The sequence below is a fragment of the Giraffa tippelskirchi genome, chromosome 11 (assembly GCF_054371585.1).
Source record: "Giraffa tippelskirchi isolate mGirTip1 chromosome 11, T2T-mGirTip1v1.2.pri, whole genome shotgun sequence".
Lineage (NCBI taxonomy): Eukaryota > Metazoa > Chordata > Mammalia > Artiodactyla > Giraffidae > Giraffa > Giraffa tippelskirchi.
Window position 1 is genome coordinate 61,861,180 of NC_137285.1, and position 10,904 is coordinate 61,872,083.

General features: G+C 47.9%; 1 long non-coding RNA gene across 1 annotated transcript; it reads left to right on the plus strand.

Moving 5' to 3' along the window:
* Positions 1–543: 543 nt before the first annotated feature.
* On the plus strand, positions 544–10,658 carry LOC145525322 (uncharacterized). The gene is made up of 5 exons (XR_014068105.1): positions 544–722; positions 3,094–3,192; positions 4,569–4,869; positions 5,548–5,671; positions 10,482–10,658. It is a non-coding gene; the product is annotated as an uncharacterized LOC145525322 (long non-coding RNA).
* The last annotated feature ends 246 nt before the right edge of the window (positions 10,659–10,904 follow it).

The window sequence follows — 10,904 nt, forward strand, 5'->3', positions numbered from 1 at the left end:
TCTTGTTCATGGAAAGGCCTCAGGGAGTGTAGATCGTGCTTAGCGATCCAAGTGCTTGGGATACAGGCTGAGCTGCCTTCACCTCGAAGGCCCCGAGGACTTCAGAAAGCCCCAGACCCCAGCTCTGCTGACTTGCCACGCTCCATGGCCACGGCTGACCCATCACCCTAACAGTCTTTAGCGGTTCTAGCAAGTTCTCCCCGGCAGCTCTGCTGAGTGGCACAGCCTAACCCTGTCTGCTAGCTTCACAAAATCAATCTAAAATGACTCCACGAGGGTGACCGGCCAGAATTAGCAGTCATTTCTGAAGGACAAGAAAACAGAGAGTCAGACAGAGTAAAGCCCGTGTTGCCTGTGTGTGCTGCGTCAGCGACAAAAGGCAGTCAGGGTTAAGCTGTCCATGGGGTCTGCTTGGGACCCAGGAGCTGTTTGTCTGAACCCCACCTCCACCCCCAACACCCCTGCCCTCACACTTCTGACCCCAGACACCCCTGATGAGCTTGCGCCCAGAGTTCTAAGCTGGAATTCCCAGGACTTCACCTCGCTTTGACGTGTCACAGACAGAAGGCCCTGAAGTTAAAAAACTGTAACAGAGTCCCCAGAACTCCCCATCAGCAGAAGGGGAGGAACAGGTGGCAGGGGATGAGCGGAGGAGAGGGAAGAAGCCTTCCAGAAACACTCCTAAACTGTACTTGGTGATCAAAGGAGGAACCACAGTAGTGGTAAGACACTTGAGTTAGATTCCCAGAAGGTGGATTTGATCCTGGTAAAGGTAGATTGGGTAGGTGGGCTCAGCCTCCTGGACCCCATCATAACAGCGATCACCCGAGGCCACAGAGCAGGAATTTTCTTAGAGGAAATCATCGACCCTGTTTCTCAGGCTCCTTGTCTTCCAGGAGCTGGCTGCTCATCATTTCCACTCCCATCACATCATGCTGGTGTGACCCCTTCAGAAAAAGCCTGCAGGCCCGCAGAATTGCAAGCAACTCCTCTGTTCCAGATTACTCTCTCTCTCTCCCTCCCTGTCTCTCCGCCTTCTGAAGTGGATCGGCCTTCTCTTTCAGTGGCTAAATGACAGCAGTTCTTTCTGGGCCTCCACCCCTGCCCAGTCTGCGCTATGCCAAGCTGTGCAGACCTCCTCCTGTGGAGAGATTTGTGGCCCCTGGGGTCAGGGCAGAATCATCAAAGACTCTGATGATAGCACCAGGGAGCACATCTTGGGGCCCCTGCGCGCTCAGATCAGACTGTTGAGCTGAATGAACAGAAATAGAAAACTTGCCACTTTCGACCTCATCGTATGCAGATTTCATCTCCCCATTCTGAGGTCACCCCCTCCGGCTCCCCCTGCCCTGGAAGCAGTGCGTGTCCTAGGCTGAGATCAGGAAGGGTATTTTCAAGGTGTTGGAGATGTCCCTTGAATGTGTACAGGCTGTACAGCTCCTCCCCTTCCCTCACCCTGCGCTTTTACATCAGTGATTCAGGATTATGAGTCTGGTTAGAAAGGATGTTAAGTCACGTGGCCAGCATATCAAAGTAATCCCAAGGCTTCCATAGCAAGTAAAAAGCGGTCTCTGAGGAGGCCTTGAATCAGCAGGCTGGGATGTGATCCTCAGTACGAGCTCCTGCCGGGGCACCTCTCCAAGGCGCGCATCGTGGGCACTTTGTAAAAGAAGGGGAGAAAAGCCCAGGACAACTCCAGGATTGTCTCGGTTTTGTTAGCAAAGACGAGATAAGCGAAACAGCCTCTCTAAAAAATTCAATTAATTTTGTTCCTGGCTAATTCGTTTAGCCTTGTTTATCACGGAGGCTGAGACATCAAATCTCAGCGGGGGGTGCTCCCCCCAGCGCGATATTTTTGCCCTAGGAAGGAACAAGCCTCCCGACCAAGCTCACCCGTCAGTCACGTGGTGCCGCCGGAACCGCACCTCCTGGAGCGCTGCGTGGAAGCAGCTGGAGCGGGCTCGCAGCCGAGCCTCACCTTCCAGGTTTGGGGAGCTCACCGCTCACTGTGGCTGCAAGCTTCCTTCTCCAGGGCCCCTGCTCTGCGATCTGATAGCCATCTTCCTTCCCAGCCAGTCTGCATAGAAGGAGACCTCTCCCTCCATCACCTGGCCCTCAGTTTAATAAAGGATGTTTGCAATTAAAAAGCTAGAGTAACCGTTCATAGACTGTTTGGAGAATACTGTAGCATATAATGGAGAAGGCAATGGCACCCCACTCCAGTACTCCTGCCTGGAAAAATCCCATGGATGGAGGAGCCTGGTAGGCTGCAGTCCATGGGGTCGCTAGGAGTTGGACACGACTGAGCGACTTCACTTTCACTTTTCACTTTCATGCATTGGAGAAGGAAATGGCAACCCACTCCAGTGTTCTTGCCTGGAGAATCCCAGGGACGGGGGAGCCTGATGGGCTGCCATCCATGGGGTCGCACAGAGTCGGACACAACTGAAGCGACTTAGCAGCAGCAGCAGCAGTAGCATATAACCTTTGCCCAGGGCATCCCAGTGTTAAAGACATTAGTTAATTACATCTCGGAACACTCTCATCACTCTTTCCTCTGCTGGCTCTGAGACTATAGAATAAGATACATCCAGTCAAGGCCAAAGGAAAAGGCAATGGAGGATGAGATTCCTCTGATCCTAGCATTCAGCTTCCTAGGTCTTCTTGGAAAAGTCTGGATTCCATATTTAGGTGTCTGAGAGTGGGGTGCCATGGGGGGAAGTGGACTGTATCCTGGACTCAATTCAGAAGAACTGCAAATATGGGGCTCTGCCCCTTCCCAGCTGTGTGGCTTTGGGCAAGCATCCCAGTTTCCCTGAGCTTCAGTTTCTGCACCTGAAAAATGTAACTCATAATAAATGCTGCATAGGGTTTCTAAAAGAACTACATATAGGTATATATATGAAAGTTTGTGTGTGTGCATGCTCAGTCATGTCCAACTCTTTGTGACCCCATGGACTCAGGCCCAACAAACTCCTCTGCCCATGGGATTCTCCAGGCAAGAATACTGGAGTTGGTTGCCATGCCCTCCTCCAGGGGATCTTCCTGACCTGGGAATCGAACCCACCTTTTCTGCATTTTCCTGCATTGCAGGTGGATTCTCTACTGCTGAGCCAAGGGGGAAGTCCTATGAAAGTTTAGAATGATAGAAATGTTTGCACCTACTAAGTCACCTGGGCCTCAGGGATGCAGGTAACTTTTTGTTTTTCTGTCATTTCTTAAAAAAAAAATATTTATTTTAATTGGAGGATAATTGCTTTACAATATTGTGATGGTTTTCGCTATACACCAACATGAATTGGCCATAGGTAAACAAGTGGCCCCCCATCCTGAAGCTCCCTCCCACCTCCCTCCACACTGGCTTTGGGTGCCCCACTTCATGCAACAAACTCGCACTGGTTATCTATTTTACATATGGTAATATACATGTTTCAATGCTGTTCTCTCAATGCAAGTAACTTCTGAGGCTGCCTTCAGATTTCCTGGGTACAGCTAAGAAGTCTACTGAAAACTCCAGAACAGGCCAGAGCTAAAGTTTTCACCTTAGACGGAGACGTGGCAAACTTTTGGTCTCTTCCCAAAACTCTTTTTAATGCATCTTAAAAAAATAATAATGACTTTCAAAGATAGATTCACGCGAGTGAGTTTCTAAGCTCGTTCCTCAGCATTCAGGTTTTTAAAGTCGAATTTCGGAAGCCAATTTCTCTCCTGGGAGTCTGCTGAGCATGCTGAAACATCTTTTGCTGCTGTGACGCACCTCCATGGAGCCATCCCAGGCTTGCATAGACGGTCTGCTCACGTTTGTGACCAAGTGACATAGCAGTCTTTCAAGGTGTGCTAAATGAGAAACGTGCTATTTAGGCAAAGCATTCACATGTTTGAATGAAAGATGGGAACTGTGGAAGCTGCTGCCATGGACAGGAAATTGATGTCTGCATTGCTATTTACCTAGCAGAAATTAGTTCTCCAAGATCAGTCTTAGTGAAGGGGAGAGGAGGGCACATGTTTGGAGGAAAGTGGATCCCTTCTAGCAGGGTGGTTCATGGGTCTTTGCTGGGTAAATCTGATCCAAACTCCCATGCAGAGCATAAAGCGGCAGAAGCAATAGCAATGGAGGTCAAGGGACATCCAGCAGAGAGCCAGATCTCTCATGAGAATCTGAGATCTAAGAATAGTACAATTATAAACGTACCTTAAGCAGAAGGCTCAGTGGGAAGAGGCAGCCTCTTGACAATTAGCAAGGCTTCTCCCGTTGGCTGTAGCCAGTCAGTAGAGGAGGAAGGGGGTCGCTGGGGGTGGAGGGAGCCCCTTGGTGTGGTCCAGGGCCCCCTGCTTCTCATAGTCCCATCCTGGGACCCAGGAGGGGCCAATGGCCCAGTGAATTTGAGGGGTCCCGCCTGCTGGGAGGCTGACTGCCAAGTCCAGGTGTGTCTAGGACACAGCAAAGCTGGAAGGCCCCCGGCTGAGACCTCTCAACCAGCCCTCGGGGAAGCAGTAAAGCAGACATGCTTTACTTTGCTGCGATTATCAAGCTTGAAACACTGTCTGTCTCCTCTCTGTGTCAACAGCAAAAGAGTGTTCAGCCACCAGTCCTGGCCTCGTGGTTTTAATGCCTTCCAGATCCCTGTGCGCTGACTTTCTGATGCTGACAGTTTTTACATCCGTCCCTCACATGCCAGACACAGCACTCCATACGAGAGGAGCCTTATGGAAAAAGTGACCCCCGTAGGTCTCCCTCTGGCATTCAGTCATCACACCCCCTGGCTGTACGTTGATTCTCAATGCTGTTGTCGTGTAGTCGCTGAGTCATATCTGACTCTTTGTGAGGACTGTAGCCCTCCAAGCTCCTCTGTCCACGGGATTTCCCAGGTAAGAATATAGGAGTGGGTTGCCATTTCCTTCTCCAGGGCATCTTCCCCACTCAGGGATTGAACCCGCATCTCCTGCATTGGCAGGCAGATTCTTTACCACTGAGCCACCAGGGAAGCCCTGTCCATTCTCAATAGGTCTTGGCTTTGGGTGGTGGGTGTATGGTAGGTGATGAACAGGGGGCGGGTGAGGTTGTTCAGAGTCCCCTTTGGGAGTTTGCTGATGCCAGCTGCAGAAAAATGAACACATGTGCTAAAATTTGTATAGAATATAAAGGGGTTCACACATTCTTTGGATTTCAGATTAAGAACCTCTACTTCAGTTGTTGTCAAACTTAGGGAGGTAAGTAGACCACTCTCACCTGTCCTTGGACCAGGACATCTGTAAAGCATTTTGGTAAAGCTAGTGATTATATGCACACACAATCCCCATCACATGGTCCGACTGAATACTGTTTGATTCTGGCCCTCTGCTATTTATGGAAACACACTTTTATGGGTAACAGGAGCCTCATCTATAAATGAATGGAGCCAGATTGTGGAGGGTGTGTGTGTGTGTGTGTGTGTGTGTGTGTGTGTGTGTGTGTGTAGGAAGGCATTAAGATTTAAAAAATTCACTCCCTCTCATCCATTAGAAAACAACGAAATCTGATGGAAATGGATTTTTCTTCTGCTTTAGGACTTTAAAAATAAAAATGTAAACTGGATGTTCACAAACTGCTTCTTAAAAGCTCTCCAAGTGGCTTTACACTGCGAGTCAGCCTCGTCCCCATCGACACATGCTGCTGAAAACCTACGATAAGGTAGTGCCTTTTCCTGGAAGCTTGGTTCCCTGGTGAGCTATAGAGAAACAGTCATGAAATACCTAAAGGGACTGCAAACCCTGGGCCAGAGAAAAGACTTGCTGAGTGATTTCTTGCCTGCACCTGCGCTGTTTCTAGAACTAGGGATTCAGCAGCTCCAGTTAGTTGGCTGAAGATCCAGAACTCAGAGAGGGAAGAGGACTCCAGGGCTGACAGCCCCTTTCTAAGGCAGCTGTGTTTGAACTGGGTATGCAGAAGAAAAAGTGATAGCTGAGAAAGAATACACAGACCTGTAGACAGAACAGAGGCAAAGTGCTGGGTGGAGAGAGAGGAAGGAGAGCAGCCTCAGTGCCCACGGCTGGCTAGGCAGAATCTCTGCAAAGGCCAAGTCAGCAGTTCCTCCCGCCTCACACTCTCCATGCATAGTGGGGGCTGCCTCCCCATCAGGAGGTGGGGTCTGTTTGCCTTCCCCTAGAATTCCAGCTGACTTCTGACTTGCTTTTCAAGTCTGACTACCATGCATGGAGAGTGGTACTGTGTGATGTGATGTCTAGGACAGGCCTTCAGAGGCCCTGCAGCTTCTGTTTCCACCCCCTGGGAAGCCAATGACTGTGTAAAGATGCAAGAGCTAGGTTACGGAATGAGGAGAGATCACAAGCTGGAGAGAATATATGTGATGGGGAGCTGAGGGGCCTTGGCCCACCGCCACCTGAAGCCCCAGACATGTATGTGAGGCTGTCTTGGATCCTCCAGTCCCAGTCCAGACACCCTGGGTGATAAGAAGGAAGAGTCGGCTCATTTTTAAGCCATTCCAGGTGAAGCCTCTGCTGTCTCAGTGGGTAAAGAATCTGCCTAAAATGCAGGAGACCCAGGTTCGATCCCTGGGTTGGGAAGATCCTCTGGAGAAGGAAATGGCAACCCACTCCATTATGCTTGCCTGGAAAATCCCATGGACAGAGGAGCCTGGTGGGCTATAGTCCATGGGGTCCCAAAGAGTCAGACACGACTGAATGACTAAACTACCAGCACAGCTGAAGCCCCAGATATTGCAAGACTGAGATACACCGTTCATCCTAAGCCCTGCCCCCACAGGGTCATGAAAAAAAAAAAGAGGTGATTATTTTAAATCACGAGATTTGGGGTAAATTGTTATACATCAAGAGATTGGAGATAACTAGTACACAGTAACCCTTGATCTATCTTCTTCACCAGTTGCTATCAGACTACACTCCAGGTAGCCATATGTCCACTAAAAAAGTAGCTTCTTCATCTTCCTCTCCACTGACCTCTCTCATCTTTCTTTCTAGTGACCATGTGACTACATTCTCACCAATGAGAAGTCATCAGGTGGAGCCTCTAGGAGAGCTTACCAAAAAGTTAGCTGTGTCCAACCTCCCTCTTCACTTGAAACCCTTTGTCCCAGGTGTGGCAGTGGTTTAGTCGCTAAAACCTGTCCAACTCTTTGTGACCTCATGGGCCGTAGCCTGCCAGGCTCCTCTGTCTATGGGATTCTCCAGATAAGAATACTAGAGTGGGTTGCCATTCCCTTCTCCAGGGGATCTTCCCAATCCAGGGGTCGAATCCATATCTCCTGCATTGCAGGCAGATTCTTTACCACTGAGCCACCAAGACCCTCACCCCCCTCTCTTCTTCCAGACTGGGACACAGACTCTGTGATTGGATGGGCAGCAGCCACCTTGCAACCATGAGGACAGAAATCTCACCTCTAGATTCCTAATGACCTGGATGATGGCCTACTTTTGAAATTATTTCATGACAAAAATAAGCCTTTTAATCATTTAAGGCAATATTACTAGTTTTGGGTTTTTTGTGGGTTTTTTTTTTGCGATTTTGTCATTGTTTTGCTGGTCTGTTGATGTTATCTGTTCTGTTTACTCACATCAAACACATTTGTAATTTACATGTGACAAGGCTTCATGAGATCTAGCTGCATTTCTGCTCTTGCATTCTGTGAGATACCTCTGGTGCCTAACATTTAAAATTCTTTTCCTTCCCCTAACCTGAGTAGACGCTTATCCTTGGAAGGAAAGTTATGACCAACCTAGACAGCATATTAAAAAGCAGAGACATTACTTTGTCAACAAAGGTCTGTCTAGTCAAAGCTATGGTTTTTCCAGGGGTCATGTATGGATGTGAGAGTTGGAATATAAAGAAAGCTGAGCGCAGAAGAACTGATGCCTTTGAAATATGGTGTTGGAGAAGACTCTTGAGAATCCCTTGGACTTCAAGGAGATCCAACCAGTCCATCCTAAAGGAGATCAGTCCTGGGTGTTCATTGGAAGGATTGGTGTTGAAGCTGAAACTCCAATACTTTGATCACCTGATGCGAAGAGCTGACCCATTTGAAAAGACCCTGATGCTGGGAAAGATTGAGGGCAGGAGAAGAAGGGAACAACAGAGGATGAGATGGCTAGATGGCATCACCGACTCAATGGACATGAGTTTGGGTAAACTCCGGGAGTTGGTGATGGACAGGGAGGCCTGGTGTGCTGCAGTCCATGGGGTTGCAAAGAGTCGGACATGACTGAGAGACTGAACTGAACTGAACGTGAGTAGATTACTGTTGCCACTTTGCCAGCAATAAAGCAATCCCTGGCCAAGACAAGGATGGTACCAAGGCAGAGTTTTGCAAAGAGAGCATTCTTTTACACTGAAGACAAGGCCAGAAATCACCTTCCAGTAGCACAAGGGGTTAGGGCCACGACTTACTCAGGTCATGAGTCACTGCCAAGGGTCTTTGAACAACCTGCTTCCTAAGAAATCACTTGAGTAGGGGAGTCGGCTGCCTTAGGGCCTGGATTCATTGCATGTGGCCCTCCCTGTAGGCAGGGGCATCAAAATGCTCACCTTGGATGTAAGATGCCATGCTTCTGTGAAATCAACAGGCAGGTCAGGCAGACTTAAAGACATACTCTGGGTCTCCATCTACACTCTGGTGAGTCTTCAAAGGAGAAGTCACCAGTTAAAGGGGATGCTGGGTACGGCCCTACTCTCTCGTGCTCTGTGACCCAGGCTTCAGTGCTCTGTTCAACGGCCGAGAATGGATTTAGTCCACTGACCCTGATTCATTCTGGCTTCCTGGAAGCAGCTTCTCCAGAAAACCCTCCAGCATCAGGTTTCCTCTTTCCTACCTTACGGAAGCAGTGTTCTAAGAGTTGTAGATCTGACTGCTCTTGTCACCTCTAGGGAGAATGATCTGGGGGTCAGACTCTGTTAGCTGTGCTGCAGAAAATGCAGAGACTCTGGGAGCTCTGGGTCTGTCTCCGCGTGGTCTCCAAACTGCACCAGTTCAGGCCTCCTGCTGCGGCGAGGGGCAGCCTTTCCAAAATCCAGGGCCAACCCTAATCCTAAGAAGCTGGTGCACCCCAAGTTGCTGCTACTCCGCTGACAAGAGGACACTGCTCTCTGCTTTCCTCCTTCAAGATTTCTCCCTCCTCCTTCCCAAAACCTCCAGAACACCTTCACAGAACAGTTGAAAGCCTCCTTTTTTTGCACAATCACAAACTTCCTACCAATAAAACCACTGATATTTAAATGTCATCTCAATGGTAGCAGACATTTTTAACTTCTTAGTTATTTGAGGGGAGGAGAGGTGAAGATGAGAAACAGTGGATAGCTCTTTTTAAAATGCCTTATGTGAAAGCATTTTCTGAAAGATGTTGGTTTGCTACCATCTAGCATTTGACCCAAAGAGAAAATTGCATCCTGATGGAAAACTAGAAACTCATTTCTGAGCACTAGATTGTAGACATTTATCTGGGAAGATGCTCAGCATGAATTTTTAAGTGAAAAAATGTGGGTTATGAAACTGCATTGAATGATACTAATTTTGCTTAAATAGAGGAAAGAAAGAAAAAAAGAAGGGAGGGAAGGAAGAAGGAAGAAAAGAAGGAAGGGAAAAAAGGAAGGAAGGAAAAGAAATTATTGTAAAGATACATTTATGTATTTCCAAAAATGACAGGAAATTTCAAATATTAAAAATCATGATAGTATATATTGGGGGCAGAACGATTTATGATTTAAATTTCTTTTACTTATTTATCAGATTTTCTATCATGAACAATTGTTTCTTTCATGTTGTTAAAATGTTATTTTAGTTGATATAAACTAGCCTCAAACAATTTCTCAAAACTGTACATTGTTGATTTCTTAGACTACTAACATGCACTCGGGTTTCTGGCTTCTTTTTCTAACTTTAGCTAGCTATGCTTTTGCTAACGAGTGGGGCAAAGAATGAAACAGATGAACTAAAGCACCTCAAAGTTTCAAAAATATTTTGAGCACCTACTATGTGTGGAGAACTAGAGAGAAACTAGTTAGGCTGTCTGGGGTCTGCTCTGCATGGACAGTAAGTTCCATCCTGAAAAGCAGCTTCTACTGCTGCTCAGAGGTTGCAGAAGCACTTGGAGGGAAATGCTCTAAGACCATGCATGAGGGGGAAAGCATGACAGGACTTGCAAGGAGGGACCTATGTGACCCCCGTGGCTCGGAGGGGATGTGAGGTTGAGTGTGCTGGAGATGGACTGCTCCTGATTGATGCTCAAGATCAGGGAAAGAAAGAGAAGCAGAGGAGGAGCAAAGGAGAGTGGAAAATCTGAGTAAGCTCTGTAAGAAATAATCTGCCTTGGCCCAAGAGATAGCCTGCCTTGCCCGCGCCCACTCCCACCTGTGCTGCTGCTGGCTTCCATTTGCTTTTCTCCTTTACTGCAGGTCTACACAGGAGGTCGAGAACCACAGTTGCTGAAGTGTTTTCCCTTCCCGCCCCTTTCTCCCTTGTGCACATTCATAGGGAGAACCTTCAGACACACGATCGATTGCTCCAGGACCTGGGCACACTGCATCCCCATAGCATCCTATCTGTAACTAGGGAAGTATGGACACCCACTGGAATCTTGTTTCCATTCAAGAAAGCAACGATCAAGGTTAGGTACTCCGTTTTGACAAAAATAAAACAAATTTGAAAACACTGGAGATATGTGGTTTGCTGTTTCCCACCTCGACAGCCACAACCATTTACAAATCTTTGTAATGTTCTGTCAGGTTCCGGATCCAATACCTTGCAGTCATGCAGAGATGCACATGATGGTTATTTATGTGCTTGGCGAGTTTATTTCTCCCATTCTGCTACGGTCATTTGTTTCCACGGGAGGGTGATACATACATTATTGGTTTTCATTTAAGATGCTGCACTGACATTTTTGTGCTCCAGGAG